This window comes from Coregonus clupeaformis, chromosome 4, assembly GCF_020615455.1.
Source record: "Coregonus clupeaformis isolate EN_2021a chromosome 4, ASM2061545v1, whole genome shotgun sequence".
Classification (NCBI taxonomy): Eukaryota; Metazoa; Chordata; class Actinopteri; order Salmoniformes; family Salmonidae; genus Coregonus; species Coregonus clupeaformis.
The window spans coordinates 16,874,990-16,899,392 of NC_059195.1; the positions used below are offsets into that span (position 1 = coordinate 16,874,990).

The 24,403-nt window shown below is 42.2% G+C and overlaps 1 pseudogene; it reads right to left on the minus strand.

Moving 5' to 3' along the window:
• The window catches only part of LOC121548375, a 109,904-nt pseudogene that overhangs the window by 34,157 nt on the left and 51,344 nt on the right, over window positions 1-24,403 (minus strand).

A 24,403-nucleotide genomic window follows, 5' to 3' on the forward strand; every position in this document is an offset into this window, starting at 1 on the left:
ATGCTTGGATAGTTTCATCTGAGCCACTGGCTTAATCTTATTCTTTAACTTGTATTTTTGGTTTAGTTGGAGACGTGAATCCAACATATAATTTGTTAACTTTAATAGGCTATTTACTGTAGGCTATTTACTGTATTGCAAATGTCCAAAGTATTTTCCACTATCACGTTCCCCAGCAAGAAAACCAAAAATGTTGCTCAAGCAGAAGGGGAACTAACAAAGAGTCACTGACAACAACCAAAACGAAACAGGTAGGGTTTTAGGAGTGGTTCTAAAAGACACTCATGGGGGGTGTCCAATGAAAGTTGCATAGCAACAACAACTGGGACCGAAAAAAACACCCACCATGAGAACCCACAAAATGTCCCACTAAGAGGCAAACAAAAGAAAAACCCACACCAAACTTTAAAGACAGGAAGCAAACCAAAAAGGTGGAGCAAAACGAAATCAGATAAAGGATTGTTTGTCTAGAACTCAAAATAGGGAGAGCCAACTAAAGGTGTTAACCCTCCGCATCTATCAAAACAACTGGAGCACTGGGCCAGCCACTCTTAAATAGCACCTGGGCCAGCATAGGTGAAACACCTTCCCACTAACGAGATGGCAACCTGCACAGGTGTAACACATACTGACTAACGAGGTGACACCAATCGGTGTGCCCTACGTGCTAACGAGCTATACGTTCTAAAGTCCAACCTCAAAACATAAATGGAAAAACCAAAACCTGTAACACCACGTAAATTCCACATCACAATACGTTGACAAATTACGTTGAAACAACATTGATTCAACCAGTTTGTGCCCAGGGGAAAGTATTGCCTATGTATTTACTTTCAGTTCAGACCCTTAAAGGCCCAGTGCAGTCATAAACATGATTTTCCTGTGTTTTATATATATTTATACACTATGAGGTTGGAATAATCCTGTGTAATTGTGAAAATGATGATAATGCCCTTATAGTGTAAGAGCTGTTTGAAAAGACCCGCCTGAAATTTCAGCCTGTTATGGTGGAATGGAGTTTTAGCCTGTCTGGTGATATCACCAGGCAGTAAATTAGTTAATAGACCAGTAAGAAAGATAGGGCCAGACCTCTCTGCCAATAACAGCTAGTTTTCAGTTTTCCCCTCCCCACTCAGACCACTCCTGGACAGTCCTAACAAAACTATTGCTTGAGAAATGGCTATTTTTGTTTCTTTTTAAAAAATTTAATCAAAAATAATCATAGTAAGGTACTTAATTGTTACCCAGAAATTATTTGATATTGAGATCAAAACGGCTGCATTGGACCTTTAACATTTGAAGATTATGGAATAAACCAATACTATTCTAAATACTAAGGCAAGAGAGAGTAAATAGTAGACTTGAATGAAAGAACAAGTGTTAAAGGAGAGTGTGAGAGTCAGCTAGGTTGGATTTGCGAGTAGCACTGGCCAGACACCATGTATACTGCTGTTCAGCTGCTGCTCTCCTGCTTCACACATACTTCCTTAATGACTAGCCTGCCATTCGCTGAGTAAACACAAACTGCGTTCAGCTCTTACATCTGGAGACCAGTTCAGAGCCCAGCCCCGTTTGTGGTCAGACAAGTGCACTATCTTGGTGGAAAGATATTTATTACATTTATAAAAAGGAGGGGTGGTGCAAGAGGAGGAGCTTTCTCTAGTGGTTGAAACAACAGTACATTAAAGAGGGGAGGAAAGAAATCTGCCTAGTAGAACTCAAGTTGAGTGACTGGTATGCAAACCCCTTTGCCCCATGACTGTGGTCTCTACCGGAGGTCCTTTTGTAAGAACTTGAGAAAGAGCTTGGCAGGGGTGCACACCAGACTCATATCTAATGACCTTCAAAGGCAGAATATCATCCCTCTATTAGGGACATTGCGGAGGATCCTGCTGTCTGTGTGGCTGAACTTTGGAGCATCCTATTCATTAGGGCCTAACGGATACATAAACACAAGCAGAGATAACTGTTTTAGATGAACGATAACACTGGTAAAGAGATGAAGAAACTGACCCAAAATGCATGTCCTCTGTGTTGTGGCCTCCTGCCCCTGGGTGAGATCTGTGCCTCTGGATTCCATGGTCTTTATGTACTCGATATTATCTGTTATTGAAATTAATTTAGCAACTTAAACTAGATGACACAAAGCAAAAGGACACAATATGTTATTTGGAATAGTTTGAAGAAAAAACACCCATTAGAAAGGTTTGGGCAATTACTGACTGGCAAAAAAGAAAGCCTTCTATTTACAATTGAGTAAACAAAGATGTTATCCAAGTGTAAAAAAATGAAACCAGTTAGTGGTACAAAAGTTACATCCGTTTTTCATCAATACAAAAAGGAGGGTTTACATTTTCAAAACAATATGTGCTTAAAAAGGGGAACCTCAGCTCTAATGGATGGTATTAAATGGAGCATGCCACATTATTCAGTCAAAGGGCTTTGTGTTTTAGTTGTAAAATTACACACAGTGGAAAACAATGTTGCATTACATTGTTGAGCAGTTCTATCTTCCATGGTCTAATCTGATCGATGGTTAGCAGCCCCCCAGGCCCTGTTGAGATCTGAGGAGCCACCAGGCTCATACATTTGAAAGACATCTGTTTATAAAAAAAATGCAAATGCAGCCCACCTCAAAGGCTATAAGTTGCAGTCAACACACAATGTGAGCGTGTTGGAGTGTTCCATCGGGGGGCTGAGGCCCCATTATGTTATGTTGGGCCCTTTCCACAGCCCTCCTGCCCACACACAAACACATCAATGTGCACTTCTACAAAGAGATAGCGAGCGAAGGCAGACAGTGGGGCTTTTCTCACACCAAAAAACCTGTTTACCCATTCCACAATGTTATTTACAAGTGTTTTAATGGAGGACAATTACACAAGGTGTGCAGGCGACTGAGATGCTCTGTGTGCCAGATGAGGGCAGCCCTTAGGAGACACATAAAACAACACCAAGTCTCCTCCCCAAGCCCTCCTCTTCCCTCCTCTCCCCTCCCCCCTTGGCACCCTCCCTTGTCCTCCAGTGAGAGGCTCAAAGGAGTGGGAGAGGCCCACAAAGGTTAATGTGCTCACTTTGATCTTCGTCAAGGCACACTGAGTAAGAATTAATTTACATTTCAGATGAAAAGGTTGACAGTATAAAAGGCATCTTGTTTCTAGTATGTGAGAGCAGTGTAATAGACTGGGAATTTGAGAGAGGAAGTTGTGAGGAAACAGAAGGGATAAGCCCCTCTCTTGCCTTTACTGGGAAAGAGATGAAAGGAAAAAAGGATCTCAATATGCACTGTTCTTCTGAAACATGGAGACCAAATCCTGCCCAAACTTTCAAAAGCCTTTCTTTATACATTATTAATTAATGATTACTGTTTCATGGGATGCTTATTGAGATCAAAAAGGTATTTCATCAAACCTTACGATTTTCAGGCCTTTATTCATTTCTCTTAAAAATATAGAAAGAAACCCCCAAAGCACATAAACTGGACATGGAGAAGTATGTGAAAATTCCAGAAGTGCCCTATTGAGTGAAAATTCAGAAGTGCCCTATTGAGTGAGTTGAGTACTTCTGAGAACAATACAACAATATCTCCAATGCTTTACCTGATTGTATGCAAACAGCTGCATTTTACCTCTTCGTTCTGGTTTGCTTGAGATTATGTCGGGCAGTGTGGTCCCTCCAGAATACAGAGAGAAAAAAGCTACTGATCAACCTCAGTGAAACAACATACAGTGGCTTGCGAAAGTATTCACCCCCTTGGCATTTTTCCTATTTTGTTGCCTTACAACCTGGAATTAAAATTGATTTTTTGAGGGGTTTGTATCATTTGATTTACACAACATGCCTACCACTTTGAAGATGCAAAATATTTTTTATTGTGAAACAAACAAGAAATAAGACAAAAAAACTGAAGACTTGAGCGTGCATAACTACTGGGATTTTTGCCCATTCTTCAAGGCAAAACTGCTCCAGTTCCTTCAAGTTGGATGGGTTCCGCTGGTGTACAGCAATATTTAAGTCATACCACAGATTCTCAATTGGATTGAGGTCTGGGCTTTGACTAGGCCATTCCAAGACATTTAAATGTTTCTCCTTAAACCACTCGAGTGTTGCTTTAGCAGTATGCTTAGGGTCATTGCCCTGCTGGAAGGTGAACCTCCGTCCCAGTCTCAAATCTCTGGAAGACTGAAACAGGTTTCCCTCAAGAATTTCCCTGTATTTAGCGCCATCCATCATTCCTTCAATTCTGACCAGTTTTCCAGTCCCTGCCGATGAAAAACATTACATTTTAGTCATTTAGCAGACGCTCTTATCCAGAGCGACTTACAGTTAGTGCATAAAATTTTTTCTTCTTCATACCCCCTGTGGGAATCGAACCCACAACCCTGGCGTTGCAAACGCCATGCTCTATCAACTGAGCTACATCCCTGCCGGCCATTCCCTCCCCTACCCTGGACGACGCTGGGCCAATTGCGCGCCGCCCCATGTGTCTCCCGGTCGCAGCCGGCTACGACAGAGCCTGGATTCGAACCAGGATCTCTAGTGGCACAGTTAGCACTGCGATGCAGTGCCTTAGACCACTGCGCCACTCGGAGGATAAACATCCCCACAGCATGATGCTGCCACCACCATGCTTCACTGTGGGAATGGTGTTCTCAGGGTGATGAGAGGTGTTGGGTTTGCGCCAGACATAGCGTTTTCCTTGATGGCCAAAAAGCTCAATTTTAGTCTCATCTGACCAGAGTACCTTCTTCCATATATTTGGGGAGTCTCCCACATGCCTTTTGGCAAACACCAAACGTGTTTGCTTATTTTTTTCTTTAAGCAATGGCCTTTTTCTGGCCACTCTTTCGTAAAGCCCAGCTCTGTGGAGTGTACGGCTTAAAGTGGTCCTATGGACAGATACACCAATCTCCGCTGTGGAGCTTTGCAGCTCCTTCAGGGTTATCTTTGGTCTCTTTGAGTTTTGGTGGGCGGCCCTCTCTTGGCAGGTTTGTTGTGGTGCCATATTCCTTCCATTTTTTAATAATGGATTTAATGGTGCTCTGTGGGATGTTCAAAGTTTCAGATTTTTTTTTAATAACCCAACCCTGATCTGTGCTTCTCCACAACTTTGTCCCTGACCTGTTTGGAGAACTCCTTGGTCTTCATAGTGCCGCTTGCTTGGTGGTGCCCCTTGCTTAGTGGTGTTGCAGACTCTGGGGCCTTTCAGAACAGGTGTATATATACTGAGATCATGTGACACTTAGATTGCACACAGGTGGACTTTATTTAAGTAATTATGTGACTTCTGAAGGTAATTGGATGCATCAGATCTTATTTAGGGGCTTCATAGCAAAGGGGGTGAATACATATGCATGCACCACTTTCCGTTATTTATTTATTTTGCATTTTTTGAAACAAGTTATTTTTTTCATTTCACTTCACCAATTTGGACTATTCTGTGTATGTCCATTACATTAAATCTAAATAAAAATCAATTTAAATTACAGGTTGCAATGCAACAAAATAGGAAAAACGCCAAGGGGGATGAATACTTTTGCAAGGCACTGTAGACAGCACATACAACACGAGATCCCACTTCAAAACAAACCACAACCAGGTGGCAATGAGCTAAATCCCTTTGAACTCGCAGAGCTCTTATTGTCTATTCCCTGAAGCATTGCTTTTTTGGCCCCTATAGGTCACAATGTGGTTATCAAACTCATCTCTTTTACGAAGGCTAGACCAGATTAGGCCAGGTGGATGTATACCTGACTGGATGATGATGGCAACATGGTTTCTCTTCTCCTTCTGTCGGCGGTGGCGCCTCACCCCCAGCCAGCCCTTGATGTAGGCCTGCATCACCACCACCCATGCTATCACCTCTCTCAGCAGCAGATTCAGCTGCACCACATGGTAGTACTTCAGGAACACCTGACACCCAGTACACCCACGGAGCTTAACATTGAAGCACCTCAACCCATGGACAAAGTTGAGATGCCATCCATAGGTTTGGAAACAAACATTACTATAATGTATCTGGCTAATCATCATCACTTTACCTTGGTCTTCCCTAATACCCAGTTTTCTGTTTTGGAATGTCATTGTATGCTGTAGCGTTAAGATTTCCCTTCACTGGAACTAAGGGGCCTAGCCCGAACCATGAACCGAACCAACAGCCCCAGACCATTATTCCTACTCCACCAAACTTTATAGTTGGCACTATGCATTGGGGCAGGTAGCGTTCTCCTGGCATCCGCCAAACCCAGATTTGTCCGTCACACTGCCAGAAGGTGACGTGTGATTCATCACTCCAGAGAACGCATTTCCACTGCTCCAGAGTCCAATGACGGTGAGATTTACACCACTCCAGCTGACGCTTGGCATTGCACATGGTGATTTTAGGCTTGTGTGCGCCTGCTCGGCCATGGAAACCCATTTCATGAAGCTCCAGACGAACAGTTCTTGTGCTGACGTTGCTTCCAGAGGCAGTTTGAACTCGGTAGTGAGTGTTGCAACCGAGGACAGACGATTTTTACGCGCTCTGCGCTTCAGCACTCGGGTGTGTCTGAAAAGCAGAATCCACTAATTTGAAGTATGTCCACATACTTTTGTATATATAGTGTATATCGTAATCATATGTTTGCTGTGAATTGGTGTTTTCAGACATATCAGAGACTTTTCCTTCACACAAGTTTAAAATAAATATATTTAAATCTAAATTAAATCAATTGCCATGCATGGATCTGAGGCATGGGTCCACCCACAGTGCACAAAGAAAATGAGACTCACTGACACGAGCCGCTAACAGAGGCCTACTGTCTGAGCTCTTTTGAACGGACTATGCTCTCTTATTTCAATCACTACACAGATGATGCCCATCAGGGCCGATCTGTGTTAATCAGCTCCATTTAATGCCTCTACTTCATTGTCTAAGGCCTTGACCGTCCTGCCTGTCACCGTTTGCAAAACACCAGCATAGGACAGAGCTGATATAACTGTTTGTTCAGGGACATCAAGGCTCCCAAACTGCTGGTTCATTCCTTGTGTTCTGGTGTTGGTCAAAGAAACAATCGAGTTGGAAGAAAAACTTATTTGAACACCAACACCCCATTCCACAGCCTTTCATTCTAATTCCTGTTGATACCTGTTATTTCTTTGATGGCAAATACAAAGCACACTCCTTGGCAACATCAGACAAGCCTTTGATATGAGAGCACACATTTAAATCAGTTTTCCACTAAAGGTGCAGTTTAACTATTGAGTCTGTCAGTATTATTTCTGCCTGGCTTGGATGGGATGGGGTGGACTCAATCGCAAGGTTGCAGTCCTGACTGAGAACAGAAAGTCAGGGACATGCTAGAATATGGTCTCCTATGCTCCAAATAATATATAGGTCCATTCCATCCAGTAACACAATAGGACAGCAGCTTTTGAACACTGCTAAACGAGAATCTAGCCACCCTTTACCACATGCACACAGGCACATGCACACACACACACACACACACATTAATTATATTTGAGGGTTAACAGCCCATTGTCAGGTGATGCACTCTCACGTTTAACACCAAACTATGTGAAGATAGCCTCACCAACACTGTCCTAGAATCGGGACAAGCAGAAGAACGGCATGTGGTCATTCAAGGTTTTCTGCAAGAAATCATGCTAAATTAAACATACAATCTTTTAAAAGCTCCCCTAGAGCAGCGGAACTAACCAGCCGTCTCACTGCTTTTTACACAGGCTACAAGCCCAAGCTAATTACATTTTATATCGTCTTAAAGCTCCCCATTGGAGGTGCCTGGAATATTTTTCAAAGGATAATTGATCAAACGTAGGTTTCCTACGTTTTCCCAAGGACCTAGTCTGAGTATGTATTTTATTCTTGACAGGATTCAGGAAGGTTTAAATACCTGCTTTTGGGTTTTTTTATGTGGATAAAAAAAATCTAAGCTTAATATTTTATTAGGCCATTTCAATTGAATACATTCTTATACCTCTCACATTGGCAGACGTTGCCAGACATTTGGAAAACAAATAAAAACCTTATCTAATATCCTGTATCTAATAAAAAAACTCAGTAACCCAATTTCATCATTCATGATAACCACCCAGGGAATAATGGGCCCCTATGTCAGATATGGACTCTGTCCAGGACACTGAGCATAAAAACAAACCCTTCATGAATAGTAAAGAAATCAATTAAAATGTCTATCCTCAGCCTCAGAATTCTACCCTTATTTCCCAGTAACGTGAAGTGAACCCACCCAGTTAAGAGAGTTGTACAGTCGGCTGTAGTCTTATGCTATCACTAATGACTGCCAATTAGTGAGCCTCTTGCTCTGCTCAAGTTTTGACTCCTTTCCAATTAAGGAAGCCGTGTTTTGTGTGATGTAGCACACACAGTGCACTTGTTCTGCTCTAACTCTGGGGTTGTGTCAGCACTCAGCAGAGTGCACAGTTAGCGCCCGGCGCCCAGTACAGTGCGGTTGTTACGTGTTAACAAACTCTTGAAACAGGATGCGGTGGGAGTAGCCCTGCTGGTGGATGTACACTGTCTCCAAGATCCCAATGTAGCGCAGCTGCACCCTCTCCTTACAGAAACGCAGAGCCTGTCTGTCATCGTTGGGCTTTATGCAGCGCACAAAGTGGGGCTGACCCACCACCACCTTAGACAGCAGATGCATCAGCGAGTACTGCCAACACAGTGAGGAGACAAAGCAAGGCGACGGGGGCGTAGCAAACAAGAAAACAGGGATTATTATTTGCATTATGCATTATTTCCTACTGTCATTGTGGAATTCACAGATATCGTGCTGATGCTGTTTTTTCATTGTGTCAGCAAAACAATCTTCTTATTCACTGGTGGATATAAATCAACCCAGAAATTAAAACCCTTTTCTATTTCTGTACTGCATTAGAGGTAAATGAAAAACATTGCTGAAATGGAATGGTTGGGTATAGTGATGATGATGGTGAGGGAGATGCATACCCGGAGGTAGGAGGCCACTGTCTGTCTCCTCATGTTGGTGGTTTCCTCAGGGTGCCGCATCATCTCCATGGTGTCCACCTAAACACAAGCTGTCACATTAATTCCTTCCTCACAATGGGATGGACAAGAATACAGTACATTGTTGCTTGTTCGGTGTTGTCTGTTTAGGGCAGCAGCACCATAAACACTTAAAGTCAACAGTGTAGAGAATGGATGTGTACAGCTGAGGGGCATAGGAGAATTGCAGCTAGCGCTGCTCTGTATAATGAGGCTTGCCATCCCAAACCAGATAGTCCTTCTAATAACGGCTTAACGAGGGCACAATATACGAATTTTAATGGTCCTCGCACATCATGGCTTCATCAAAATGTATGACGCAATCAATATTTTATAGTAAGTCTACACAGCAAGGTGCATATCTTCTTACTTTATTTCATCTTAGCAGAGGGGGAAAGGTATGTCAAACATTTTCTGAATAACATGGAGTAATTGGATGTCCTGACAGTTTACTATGTTGAATGCTGTTCAGATAGAAGTACCAGCAATCGTCCAATTTCTGTTCAACTACTTCTGTTCAAGTATTTTAACAAGGTCTGTCCATTCGTCTGCACTAGTTCAATTTGTTTGCAATGATAACTTTTATGAGCTTCTCATCGGTAAACTGTTTCGAACTTTCCACCGACTTTGATTGAGCTAAAGCGAACATGCATTTTACATCAATCATATTTCAGAGTTTGACTAATCGTTACCATGTACTTTCTTCTCGCAGAGCAGGTACAGTAGTGTAGCTCAGTGGTTCCTTTTTCGGTGACTGTACCACCAACTAAATTCTGCTTTGCCCGGAGTACCCCTGAAGTACCCCCTCATGTGCATTTTACCAGTAGACCTATGGTCTCATGAGTCTTCCCAAGTACCCCCTGTGGATAGGCCAAGTACCTACAGGGGTCCTAGTACCCCTGGTTGGGAACCACTGGTGTAGCTCATAAGGTGGTTTGATGCTTTCCAAAGACAGCATGAAAATGTCACAATGTCAAACCACAGCATAAGTGAACCCTCCACATGTTACCTTTAGTCTACCATTAGAAACAGTAAAAATTGGGTTAAAAATGTAAATTGAGACAAATTCAACACTCATGCAAGATGAGGTAGAAGATAAATAAACAACCATAGGCTGTTCTTACCTTCAATCAGTATTTGGGAGACTGAATACAGGAAGTTGTTGTTGAGAAACATGGAAAGAAAGGAAAAGACAAGAAGTAAAGAATCTGAAATCACCTTTTAAGAGATATAACACCAAAAATCATAATGTGAGAAGTATTTTCTTAATATACAATATTTGACAATTGACAAAATCTTAACTGGACATTCTGATTTACTGAATGCTTCCCCTTAAACAAGGTTAGTTCAGACAGTGAGAGTATTATTTGTATAAATCGCTGACAATTACTTTTATGGTACACTAAGAGCAACAGTGAGGGGGAACGTGCAAAAGTCAGGTTTATTACACTAGTTTATAGGTGAGGTATAACACCAGATAGCCCTTTCAGAGGGCTGTAGCAGGATGTAATTGTTCATGGCCTAACTGTGGCCTCACACTGACTAGCGGCCTTTAACATCCATCAAACTTCTACAATTCAACATGTTGTTCTTTACAACAGGAATTGTTAGAGCAAGCTGTATCAACAGTCAGCATTTAAAGCCTCCTTCCTCACCAGCTGTTGATAGAGGGGACCACTGAGATATGCCTCCTTTTACGATGCATCCTTATAGTGCCAGGGGGATCCCAGTTAAAGGTAGAGCATGGTGCATATGGACTCAAATGGTTCTCAATGTTTAAATGATTCAAATCGATCTGCTACAGTGGACTAACAACTCAAGTAAATACGATGTCAGTCATAACTGGCTGAATCTGAACAATACCACTAGACTAGATAGTGTGGAAATAGACAGCAGATGGTGAGATGAATAGCACCACAAGCAAGAAAGTGAGCACAGCCAGTCACAAGCGAATGCTATGTTGTGTTTGATTTCTACTGTTTGTTTTTGATGCAATGCCTGTGAACTCCTATATAGAGTGATATGGTCTCAACTTGGATGAAATAATAGCCACCACCATTATGTTTTTGAGTTGTATAACGGGTTAAGGGAGAGAGAGCTCACCTTGTGGTGTCCTGAGCTGAGCTGGGGTGGCAGTGACCTTGAGGCAGCAGTGACTCTCGCCCTGGAAGTGGCCAGATTTCCTGTTCAAACCAACACAGCAAAGCAACACGTCAATACAATACCACATACAGGTAACTGCCAAAATAATGGAAACTTGAGTAAATGAGGGACATAAAGTATATTGAAAGCAGGTGCTTCCACATAGGTGTGGTTCCTGAGTTAATTAAGCAAATAACATCCCATCATGCTTAGGGTCATGTATAAAAATGCTAGGCAGGCCATTATTTTGGCCATTATATTGGCTACCATGGCTATGCCCCCATAGGATGACAATGTCCCCGTCCACAGGTCAGAAGTGGTCACTGAATGGTTTGATGAGCATGAAAATGATGTAAACCATATGCCATGGCAGTCTCAGTCACCAGATTTCAACCCAATTGAACACTTATGGGAGATTCTAGAGTGGCGCCTGAGACAGCGTTTTCCACCACCATCAACAAAACACCAAATGATGGAATTTCTCGTGGAAGAATGGTGTTGCATCCCTGCAATAGAGTTCAAGACACTTGTATAATCACTGCATTGAAGCTGTTCTGGCTCGTGGTGGCCCAACGCCCTATTAAGACACTTTATGTTGGTGTTTCCTTTATTTTGGCAGTTACCTGTATATATACTGTATATTATACAGGGCAATCCTTTCAATAGAAAAAGTCAACCACTGTAACCAGAGTATTACAGCTGCCATAGAGAGGAAAATCAAGTTAACTCCTGCTTTCAACAAGCATGTCTCTGAGAGCAGGCCAGTTCCATTGTGGACCAGTGTGTTGGGTAATCCTTCAGGTAGACAGAAAGGGCAGTTTAGGACCAGTCTGAGCTGGATTTGATGGAATCAGCAGTACAGCTGTCTGCACAGCGGTGCTACAGTCCCTCCAGCACACAGACGAGAGGATATGAACCAAGCATATGCAAGACAGTCTGAAACATTTCAAAGTTTCTGCACAAGATGTCCAAATGTTTTCTCTGGATATATCTTCAGAGGCTAAACTGTGATTAATAGCAGTGAAAGAAGCCTTTGAAGCAGGATTGGTGACATCAAAGTCCTAATCCATGGGTGGCAGGATTTTTATAATGAGTGGGAAGTATCTTAACACATTTCAAAGGGTTTACTCCATGAATAAACAATAGCTGCACAGATGTGACACACACCTTAGAAAAATACGGCTCCAGAAACAGGAAGCAGCATTAACCAGGCTACAGTGTACACTCCGAGGAAAACCTTTGTTTTTCTAGAAGCAAAAGCTGAATTGACAGAGAAAAAATCATCCTGGATTTCATAGACCCGTACTTCAATAGACCAAGATGAAGTCATTCCTTTCACGATAATTACAACACTTTAGGTCAACTCTCAAGGGCTAATAGCTGAGAATGATTAACCTAAAACAGCTATGGCCTTAAATCATACTTTTCTTGTTCCAACGGACAAACAATCAATTTATATTCTACAGTATGACTCATACAGTTTTGCATCTCTGGAGAGATAGAAATCAATTTGCCATGGATTAATTAAAAGTCAGATCACATCTAACTTTAGAACAGGAACGTCCTGCTCTCGCCAAATGCTTCGCTTCAGGCCAAAGGAATGTGTTGTCACATCACACTCACACACACAGCTGTAGTCAAGACAGCCCACAACATATGATTTGAAACAGCATATAGTAATTTCTTCAACGGTAATAACAATGACATTGTGTTTAGGGTCTGACAGTCACACATTTTGCTCTTCATTTTCTGTAATTTTCTGCAACATACACCATATGATATTTTTTTTACTTTCCCTCATCTAATTCTTAGTGATGCAGTTATGATGGAAATTTCCAAAACTCTTTGTTTGATCAAACAGTGGCGTGTAACCATGGATGCCAAGGGAAGCCAGACTCCCCCCCAAAGAATGTACCACTTATGTGTTTCATAAATGTCCTTCAATTCGCAAGAGGCTAAATGTATCTCACCGGAGAAAGCATCCGAGCAAACGAAACAGTGCCCCTCTGTCTCAGTATGTGTAGCCCAACTACATAACATTTAACATTTTAACATTTAATATGATGCTGTCTGGTCAGAAAGAGTATGACAGTGTTGCCACACGTAGCTAGCATTGAATGCAAGGGAAGCTAGCAAGCATTTGGCCTCCCTTGAAATAAATAAATAATAATAATAATACCCAATCAGCGTTGAGCTAAACATAGTGAGCTCAGCTGTGAATGGTCCTGGCACACCCAAAAAAAGTGTCAAGGGAAGCCAGGTTGGATTTGGCTTCACACCAATCACATCATCAGAATCCAAATGTCATTGACAGAAAAAAATGGAATTGTTGCATCTCGTTGTGTTGTTGTCCTCCGGTGGCTAGCTAGATAGCTAAAATCGTCCCGTTCCTAAATTAGTCATGGATGGAGATAGGGATTTGGATTTGTGGTTTTATTTAATTCTCCATACTGGCCAATGATTATAACAACGATTCTGATCCAATCATAAATGTATACATTGTGCCCTGGCCTGAGAGGATGGAAGTTCAACATGTAACTAGCTGTAGTAGGCTGGTGCATCGTTGCCCATGAAAGGAAGTTAGGCTAGCAAGCAAGTATTTTAGCCAGGTAGCCTAGGACAACAAAAACTAAAAGTGTGTACTGTATGACAAAGTCATAGACATCTTCGTCAACATGAAAAAGAAGAGGATGGCATTGCTGCCGTTTCTCTACAAGTAGGGTGAGTCAACATGTTTTATTCTACTTGCAAGCAAGCATGCACACAAACACACACACACATGCACACGCACACAAACACACACACACACACACACACAGAAATCAGTACCATGGACAGCCACATCATATTTACAGTGGGGGGAAAAAGTATTTAGTCAGCCACCAATTGTGCAAGTTCTCCCACTTAAAAAGATGAGAGAGGCCTGTAAAAGAAAATCCAGAATATCACATTGTAGGATTTTTAATGAATTTATTTTCAAATTATGGTGGAAAATAAGTATTTGGTCACCTACAAACAAGCAAGATTTCTGGCTCTCACAGACCTGTAACTTCTTCTTTAAGAGGCTCCTCTGTCCTCCACTCGTTACCTGTATTAATGGCACCTGTTTGAACTTGTTATCAGTATAAAAGACACCTGTCCACAACCTCAAACAGTCACACTCCAAACTCCACTATGGCCAAGATCAAAGAGCTGTCAAAGGACACCAGAAACAAAATTGTAGACCTGCACCAGGCTGGGAAGACTGAATCTGCAATAGGTAAGCAGCTTGGTTTGAAGAAATCAACTGTGGGAGCAATTATTAGGAAATGGAAGACATACAAGACCACTGATAATCTCCCTCGATCTGGGGCTCCACGCAAGATCTCACCCCGTGGGGACAAAATGATCACAAGAACGGTGAGCAAAAATGAGAACGGTGACCTAGTGAATGACCTGCAGAGAGCTGGGACCAAAGTAACAAAGCCTACCATCAGTAACACACTACGCCGCCAGGGACTCAAATCCTGCAGTGCCAGATGTGTCCCCCTGCTTAAGCCAGTACATGTCCAGGCCCGTCTGAAGTTTGCTAGAGTGCATTTGGATGATCCAGAAGAGGATTGGGAGAATGTCATATGGTCAGATGAAACCAAAATATAATTTTTTGGTAAAAACTCAACTCGTCGTGTTTGGAGGACAAAGAATGCTGAGTTGCATCCAAAGAACACCATACCTACTGTGAAGCATGGGGGTGGAAACATCATGCTTTGGGGCTGTTTTTCTGCAAAGGGACCAGGACGACTGATCCGTGTAAAGGAAAGAATGAATGGGGCCATGTATCGTGACATTTTGAGTGAAAACCTCCTTCCATCAGCAAGGGCATTGAAGATGAAACGTGGCTGGGTCTTTCAGCATGACAATGATCCCAAACACACTGCCCGGGCAACGAAGGAGGGGCTTCGTAAGAAGCATTTCAAGGTCCTGGAGTGGCCTAGCCAGTCTCCAGATCTCAACCCCATAGAAAATCTTTGGAGGGAGTTGAAAGTCTGTGTTGCCCAGCGACAGCCCCAAAACATCACTGCTCTAGAGGAGATCTGCATGGAGGAATGGGCCAAAATACCAGAAACAGTGTGTGAAAACCTTGTGAAGACTTACAGAAAACGTTTGACCTGTGTCATTGCCAACAAAGGGTATATAACAAAGTATTGAGAAACTTTTGTTATTGACCAAATACTTATTTTCCACCATAATTTGCAAATAAATTCATTAAAAATCCTACAATGTGATTTTCTGGAGAAAAAAAATCTCATTTTGTCTGTCATAGTTGACGTGTACCTATGATGAAAATTACAGGCATCTCTCATCTTTTTAAGTGGGAGAACTTGCACAATTGGTGGCTGACTAAATACTTTTTCCCCCACTGTATATACAGTGGGGAGAACAAGTATTTGATACACTGCCGATTCTGCAGGTTTTCCTACTTACAAAGCATGTAGAGATCTGTACTTTTTATCATAGGTACACTTCAACTGTGAGAGGCGGAATCTAAAACAAAAATCCAGAAAATCACATTGTATGATTTTTAAGTAATAATTTGCATTTTATTGCATGACATAAGTATTTGATCACCTACCAACCAGTAAGAATTCCGGCTCTCACAGACCTGTTAGTTTTTCTTTAAGAAGCCCTCCTGTTCTCCACTCATTACCTGTATTAACTGCACCTGTTTGAACACGTTACCTGTTTAAAAGACACCTGTCCACACACTCAATCAAACAGACTCCAACCTCTCCACAATGGCCAAGACCAGAGAGCTGTGTAAGGACATCAGGGATACAATTGTAGACCTGCACAAGGCTGGGATGGGCTACAGGACAATAGGCAAGCAGCTTGGTGAGAAGGCAACAACTATTGGCGCAATTATTAGAAAATGGAAGAAGTTCAAGATGACGGTCAATCACCCTCGGTCTGGGGCTCCATGCAAGATCTCACCTTGTGGGGCATCAATGGTCATGAGGAAGGTGAGGGATCAACCCAGAACTACACGGCAGGACCTGGTCAATGACCTGAAGAGAGCTGGGACCACAGTCTCAAAGAAAACCATTAGTAACACACTACGCCGTCATGGATTAAAATCCTGCAGCGCACGCAAGGTCCCCCTGCTCAAGCCAGCGCATGTCCAGGCCCGTCTGAAGTTAGCCAATGACCATCTGGATGATCCAGAGGAGGAATGGGAGAAGGTCATGTGGTCTGATGAGACAAAAATAGAGCTTTTTGGTCTAAACTCCACTCGCCGTGTTTGGAGGAAGAAGAAGGATGAGTACAACCCCAAGAACACCATCCCAACCGTGAAGCATGGAGGTGGAAACATCATTCTTTGGGGATGCTTTTCTGCAAAGGGGACAGGACGACTGCACCGTATTGAGGGGAGGATGGATGGGGCCATGTATCGCGAGATCTTGGCCAACAACCTCATTCCCTCAGTAAGAGCATTGAAGATGGGTCGTGGCTGGGTCTTCCAGCATGACAACGACCCAAAACACACAGCCAGGGTAACTAAGGAGTGGCTCCGTAAGAAGCATCTCAAGGTCCTGGAGTGGCCTAGCCAGTCTCCTGACCCGAACCCAATAGAAAATCTTTGGAGGGAGCTGAAAGTCCGTATTGCCCAGCGACAGCCCCAAAACCTGAAGGATCTGGAGAAGATCTGTATGGAGGAGTGGGACAAAATCCCTGCTGCAGTGTGTGCAAACCTGGTCAAGACCTACAGGAAACGTATGATCTCTGTAATTGCAAACAAAGGTTTCTGTACCAAATATTAAGTTCTGCTTTTCTGATGTATCAAATACTTATGTCATGCAATAGAATGCAAATGAATTACTTAAAAATCATACAATGTGATTTTCTGGATTTTTCTCACAGTTGAAGTGTACCTATGATAAAAATTACAGACCTCTACATGCTTTGTAAGTAGGAAAACCTGCAAAATCGGCAGTGTATCACATACTTGTTCTCCCCACTGTAGCTTACATTGATTGCAGTGGAGGCTGCTGAGGGGAGAACGGCTCATAATAATGTCCGGAACGGAGCAAATGGAATGGCATCAAGCAATGTGTTTGATGTATTTGATACCATTCCACTGATTCCGCCCTAGTTGTTACCATGAGCCCATTCTCCCCAATTAAGGTGCCACCAACCTCCTGTGGTTGATTGGACTAAATCGTTTTTGGTATCTTTTAGTTGTCACTGTATTAGACCAAGCATAGGTGATTAGATGATGTTGAAGTTGAAATTGTGCTGGATTAGTGGAGGCATATGAACTAACAGGTTTTAGAGCAAACAACACAATTATCACAACACATAGGTTGTAATATGGCTTTTTTTCCCTGGCTTGGATTCCCCAGTGATTTTACCCATGCACCGCTACTGCAAACAAATAGAAAATGCACAGAAGCATAGTATTGCATAAATTATGAAATCATGCAGCAGCATACCGCCCTGCATCCCACTGCAGGCTTGCCTCTGAAGCTAAGCAGGGTTGGTCCTGGTCGGTCCCTGGTTGGGAGACCAGATGCTGCTGGAAGTGGGGTTTTAGGGCCAGTAGGACGCACTGTTTCCTCTGGTCAATATATATCCCAATGCCCCAAGGCAGTGATTGGGGACATTGCCCTGTGTAAGGTGTCGTCTTTCGGATGGGACGTTAAACAGGTGTCCTGACTCTCTGATGTCACTAAAGATCCCATGGCACTTATTGTAAGAGTAGGGGTGTTAACCCTGGTGTCCTGGCTAAATTCCAAATTTGTCCCTTATACCATCATGGCCACCTAATCATCCCCAGCTTCCAATTGGTTCATTCCTCTCCCCTGTAACTATTCCCTGTAAATGAGACTGTGTTCTCAGTCAACTTACCTGGTAAAATGTAATTTTCATTGTAAACAACCTAAAACAGGGCTAAGAAATGGAATGACAGAAATTACAATTTTATGTCTGACGAAACACATAAGGGACAGTTCGAAATATACTGGGGGGGGGGCTGGTCCAACTCAAGGTGTCATAAAAAAAATGCACACCATACCCAACGTAAAAAATATCTTCACATGACCCTCCCCTTGTACAGTAAAAAAAAATGCACACCCTCCCCCCTCACATGAACTCAAAATAATGTTTACGACCACAAATAACAATAACTGTAGCAACCATGTGTTTATAAACGTGGATATCAACTTTGTCACTTCAGCATGTTTTTGTGGCACAGTTGATCCCACGCAGGGCTACGGGCCAGAGGGTTGACGGTTCATGACCACCAGGGACGAGCACACTCTCCCTGCCTGTTTCATTTACACTACAATCAGAGCCGGCTGCAGACAATGATCAGCTAGGGGGAAATCTGATTTTCTACATTTTGATGCCATATCAATAATTATATAAAATATATGTAACACAACCAAGAAACAAAGCATACCGACATCGGGCGCTTCAATATCATGGTTTGCGTTTTCAACACCACAATAAATAGACTATGTCAATCTCGACAAACAGAAAATACAAGGCTTGACTTGACAATCTCCAAATGTCATTAAACTTTTTGGTGTTTTGTAACAGATGTATCTTTCCATTCATCAAATGGCCGCTGCACAGTTTGGATTGATCGATTTTATTTATCAGCAAAAAAATATACATACATACACACAGTACAAAGATCTTTAAAAGTGACCAGGATCACACAATAAAGTCAGGGACTTATTTCCATTGTGGTCCCTATTTTTTAAAGAACAATTACATAGATACAGACACAATTACATAGATACTGACACATTACATAGATACAGACACATTACATAGATACAGACACAATTACATAGATACAGACACAATTACATAGATACAGACACAATTACATAGATACAGACACAATTACATAGATACAGACACAATTACATAGATACAGACACAATTACATAGATACAGACACAATTACATAGATACAGACACATTACATAGATACAGACACATGACATAGATACAGACACAATTACATAGATACAGACACATTACATAGATACAGACACATTACATAGATACAGACACATTACATAGATACAGACACAATTACATAGATACAGACACAATTACATAGATACAGACACAATTACATAGATACCGACACAATTACATAGATACAGACACATTACATAGATACAGACACATTACATAGATACAGACACAATTACATAGATACAGACACAATTACATAGATACAGACACAATTACATAGATACAGACACAATTACATAGATACAGACACATTACAGAGACACAGACAATAAAAGGTTATACTGTTCACACATTTTCACATTCTTTTAAAAAGTGGTTATGGTTGGTATGGCTTTGAGTTGTTGTGGTAGTTTGTTCCTCTCAACAGCGCCGGTATATAAAAATGTGTTCTTACCAGATAGACTCTTATATTTAAAACAGTGAATATTAGAGTCTCTGGCTCTGGTATTATGCTGGTGGAAATCTCGAACAAATGAAATATAGTTGAATAGGTACCTGGGGGCTGAGTCAGTGATAATTCTGTTGATCAGGCCAAGTTTAATTAATACTACTATTCTTTCCACAGATAGCCAGACTAGCTGCTTACAGTAAATGCTCGACCTCCAGATGAGTGCGAGGTGGGAGTTTAAATACAATTCTTACGAGCTTGTTTTGGCTGGTCTGTGTTGGATAAAGGGCAGGATAGACAGACTGGTAGATTATATTGACCTGTGGTATAGTAAATGTTAGTCCACAGAAAAGCATAGTGCATAAGGGCAGTACCAAAACACCTTGATATAGGAGAGGTGCATGCAAGCAGATGAGGAAGTTTGGCTAGGATGTAAGAAATAAAATAGTAAAACCTGCAAAAGACAATGTAAACCAGGGAAAAAACCCACTACCCTCCCCTGTGCCTAATAAAAACCCACACAATTCTTCCCAAAGCCCCACAAAAAGTTTGACAACCTTCCTCTAACCCCCCTCGAACTGTCCCTAACAATATGCATTGAATAAAATACACAAAAAATTAGGCTTAGCTATATAGAGGGAGTACCAGTACCATATCAATGTGCAGGGGTATGAGGTAGTCAGTGGAGGCTCCACAGAGGATGAAGTGGAGGACCATCCTCCTCAGTGAATTTCAGAAAAATATAAAAAATAGTGAAACATTAACAAAGTTATCATTTTTTGATAAAACTATAGTAAATATATTCCAGTTACCAAATAATTGATTAAATCACAATGTTTTGCAAAGAAGGTCTACAGTAGCTTCAACAGCACTCTGTAGGGTAGCACCATTGTGTAGCCGGAGGACAGCTAGTTTCCGTCCTCCTCTGGGTACATTGTCTTCAACACAAAACCTTGGAAGCTCGTTGTTCTCACCCCTTTCCATAGACTTACTGCATGAACTGACATACTGTACACCAAATCAAAGGATCAGAGAATTAATCTATTACTGAAAGCATAAGCTACAGCTAGCTAGCACTGCAGTGCATACAATTTGGTGAGTAGTTGACTCAAAGAGAGAGAAAGACAGTTGAACAGTTTTTAACTCATTCATTACTTCAAAAATGAAGGAGAAGCAAGAACGAGAGAGAGAGCTAGCTGTATTTCATATTTTTTTCACTTTCACTTACTTAGCTAGCAAATGCTTTAGCCTACTCAAACACCCGGCTTAAACAGAGAGGAGTGCTATGTTACCTAGCTGGCTATGGCTATCCAACACTGGAACTCTTCCAAGTCAAGGTAAGCTTTTGGTTTTATTAATTTATTGCCCACCGGTGTAAATGCTAAACTGCTTGCTAACTGTACACTGTACTGCATGATTGTAGCGGGTTTACTAACGTGTTGGTTCTAGTAGCTATGTTGTTGACTCGACGTTAGCTAATATGGTGACAACGATGTAGTCTGTGTGTAGCAGTTAGCATTTATGATATAAAGGTTTGGCTTGGAAAGTTTTTTTGCCTGGTTACAGACAGCTGATCTGTTGTTCTCTGAAGCGAAGGGAAAATGTGAGAGGAGGAAAGCGCATAGATGCAAGAATGAATTATACAACGATCTGGTTGCTATGAAAGTGAACTGCTTTTGCGTGTGATCAGGGGTGTATTCATTCCTCCGATTCTGTTGAAAAACGTTTCTTAAACGGAACCAAACGGAACAAAATGGGGATAAACATACCTGAATTTTTCAACAGAAACTCTCGTTTGCAACTTTTGGACTAATGATTACACCCTAGATCAGCTACAGTGGGGAGAACAAGTATTTGATACACTGCTGATTTTGCAGGTTTTCCTACTTACAAAGCATGTAGAGGTCTGTCATTTTTATCATAGTTACACTTCAACTGTGAGAGACGGAATCTAAAACAAAAATGCAGAAAATCACATTGTATGATTTTTAAGTAATTCATTTGCATTTTATTGCATGACATAAGTATTTGATACATCAGAAAAGCAGAACTTAATATTTGGTACAGAAACCTTTGTTTGCAATTACCGAGATCATACGTTTCCTGTAGGTCTTGACCAGGTTTGCACACACTGCAGCAGGGATTTTGTCCCACTCCTCCATACAGACCTTCTCCAGATCCTTCAGGTTTCGGGGCTGTCGCTGGGCAATACGGACTTTCAGCTCCCTCCAAATATTTTCTATTGGGTTCAGGTCTGGAGACTGGCTAGGCCACTCCAGGACCTTGAGATGCTTCTTACGGAGCCACTCCTTAGTTGCCCTGGCTGTGTGTTTCGGGTCGTTGTCAAGCTGGAAGACCCAGCCACGACCCATCTTCAATGCTCTTACTGAGGGAAGGGGGTTGTTGGCCAATATCTCGCGATACATGGCCCCATCCATCCTCCCCTCAATATGGTGCAGTCGTCCTGTCCCTTTTGCAGAAAAGCATCCCCAAAGAATGATGTTTCCACCTCCATGCTTCACGGTTGGGATGGTGTTCTTGGGGTTGTACTCATCCTTCTTCTTCCTCCAAACACGGCGAGTGGAGTTTAGACCAAAAAGCTCTATTTTTGTCTCATCAGACCACATGACCTTCTCCTATTCCTCCTCTGGATCATCCAGATGGTCATTGGCAAACTTCAGACGGGCCTGGACATGCGCTGGCTTGAGCAGGGGGACCTTGCGTGCGCTGCAGGATTTTAATCCATGACGGCGTAGTGTGTTACTAATGGTTTTCTTTGAGACTGTGGTCCCAGCTCTCTTCAGGTCATTGACCAGGTCCTGCCGTGTAGTTCTGGGCTGATCCCTCACCTTCCTCATGATCATTGATGCCCCACGAGGTGAGATCTTGCATGGAGCCCCAGACCGAGGGTGATTGACCGTCATCTTGAACTTCTTCCATTTTCTAATAATTGTGCCAACAGTTGTTGCCTTCTCACCAAGCTGCTTGCCTATTGTCCTGTAGCCCATCCCAGCCTTGTGCAGGTCAACAATTGTATCCCTGATGTCCTTACACAGCTCTCTGGTCTTGGCCATTGTGGAGAGGTTGGAGTCTGTTTGATTGAGTGTGTGGACAGGTGTCTTTTAACAGGTAACGAGTTCAAACAGGTGCAGTTAATACAGGTAATGAGTGGAGAACAGGAGGGCTTCTTAAAGAAAAACTAACAGGTCTGTGAGAGTCGGAATTCTTACTGGTTGGTAGGTGATCAAATAATTATGTCATGCAATAAAATGCAAATTAATTACTTACAAATAATACAATGTGATTTTCTGGATTTTTGTTTTAGATTCCGTCTCTCACAGTTGAAGTGTACCTATGATAAAAATTACAGACCTCTACATGCTTTGTAAGTAGGAAAACCTGCAAAATCAGCAGTGTATCAAATACTTGTTCTCCCCACTGTAGATGCAGGCAAGATTGTACAAGGCGGTATTGAATGTGTCAATGTCAAATTTCTCTCGACCTGTGCACCTACGTTGTAAACTTTCATTCATAGGCTAGGTTGTAGCAACCTCATGTTGGGTATAGGGAAAATGTGAGTATCATGTAGTAAGTAGCCTAAACCTATCCATGTTACATTGAGCTGGGTGAATGGAATATGAATGACAGTCATCCAATATGCTGTAATAGAAATAAGGCCATGCTCATTAAAAAAAGTAGCGTCCTCCCTAATCTTAAAAGGCACCGACTGCCACTGAAGGTAGTTGAGGTAGATATCTACATAGGCAGGGGTAAAGTAACTAGGCGTCAGGATAGATACATACTTTCACACTCATCATATACGCTGCTGCTACTCTGTTCTTCATTTTTCTCATATTATTATTATCTATCCTGATGCCTAGTCACTATACCCCTGTTAGTATGTACCTACAGTATCTACAGTGAGGGAAAAAAGTATTTGATCCCCTTCTGATTTTGTACGTTTGCCCACTGACAAAGAAATGATCAGTCTATAATTTTAATAGTAGGTTTATTTGAACAGTGAGAGACATTGATTTGCATTTTAATGAGGGAAATAAGTATTTGACTCCTCTACAAAACATGACTTAGTACTTGGTGGCAAAACCCTTGTTGGCAATCACAGAGGTCAGACGTTTCTTGTAGTTGGCCACCAGGTTTGCACACATATCAGGAGGGATTTTGTCCCACTCCTCTTTGCAGATCTTCTCCAAGTCATTAAGGTTTTGAGGCTGACGTTTGGCAACTCGAACCTTCAGCTCCCTCCACAGATTTTCTATGGGATTAAGGTCTGGAGACTGGCTAGGCCACTCCAGGACCTTAATGTGCTTCTTCTTGAGCCACTCCTTTGTTGCCTTGGCCGTGTGTTTTGGGTCATTGTCATGCTGGAATACCCATCCACGATGGTCCCAGCTTCCTTGAGATCATTGACAAGATCCTCCCGTGTAGTTCTGGGCTGATTCCTCACCGTTCTCATGAGCATTGCAACTCCACGAGGTGAGATCTTGCATGGAGCCCCAGGCCGAGGGAGTTCTTTTGTGTTTCTTCCATATGCGAATAATCGTGCCAACTATTGTCACCTTCTCACCAAGCTGCTTGGCGATGATCTTGTAGCCCATTCCAGCCTTGTGTAGGTCTACAATCTTGTCCCTGACATCCTTGGAGAGCTTTTTGGTCTTGGCCATGGTGGAGAGTTTGTAATCTGATTGATTGATTGCTTCTGTGGACAGGTGTCTTTTATACAGGTAACAAACTGAGATTAGGAGCACTCCCTTTAAGAGTGTGCTCCTAATCTCAGCTCGTTACCTGTATAA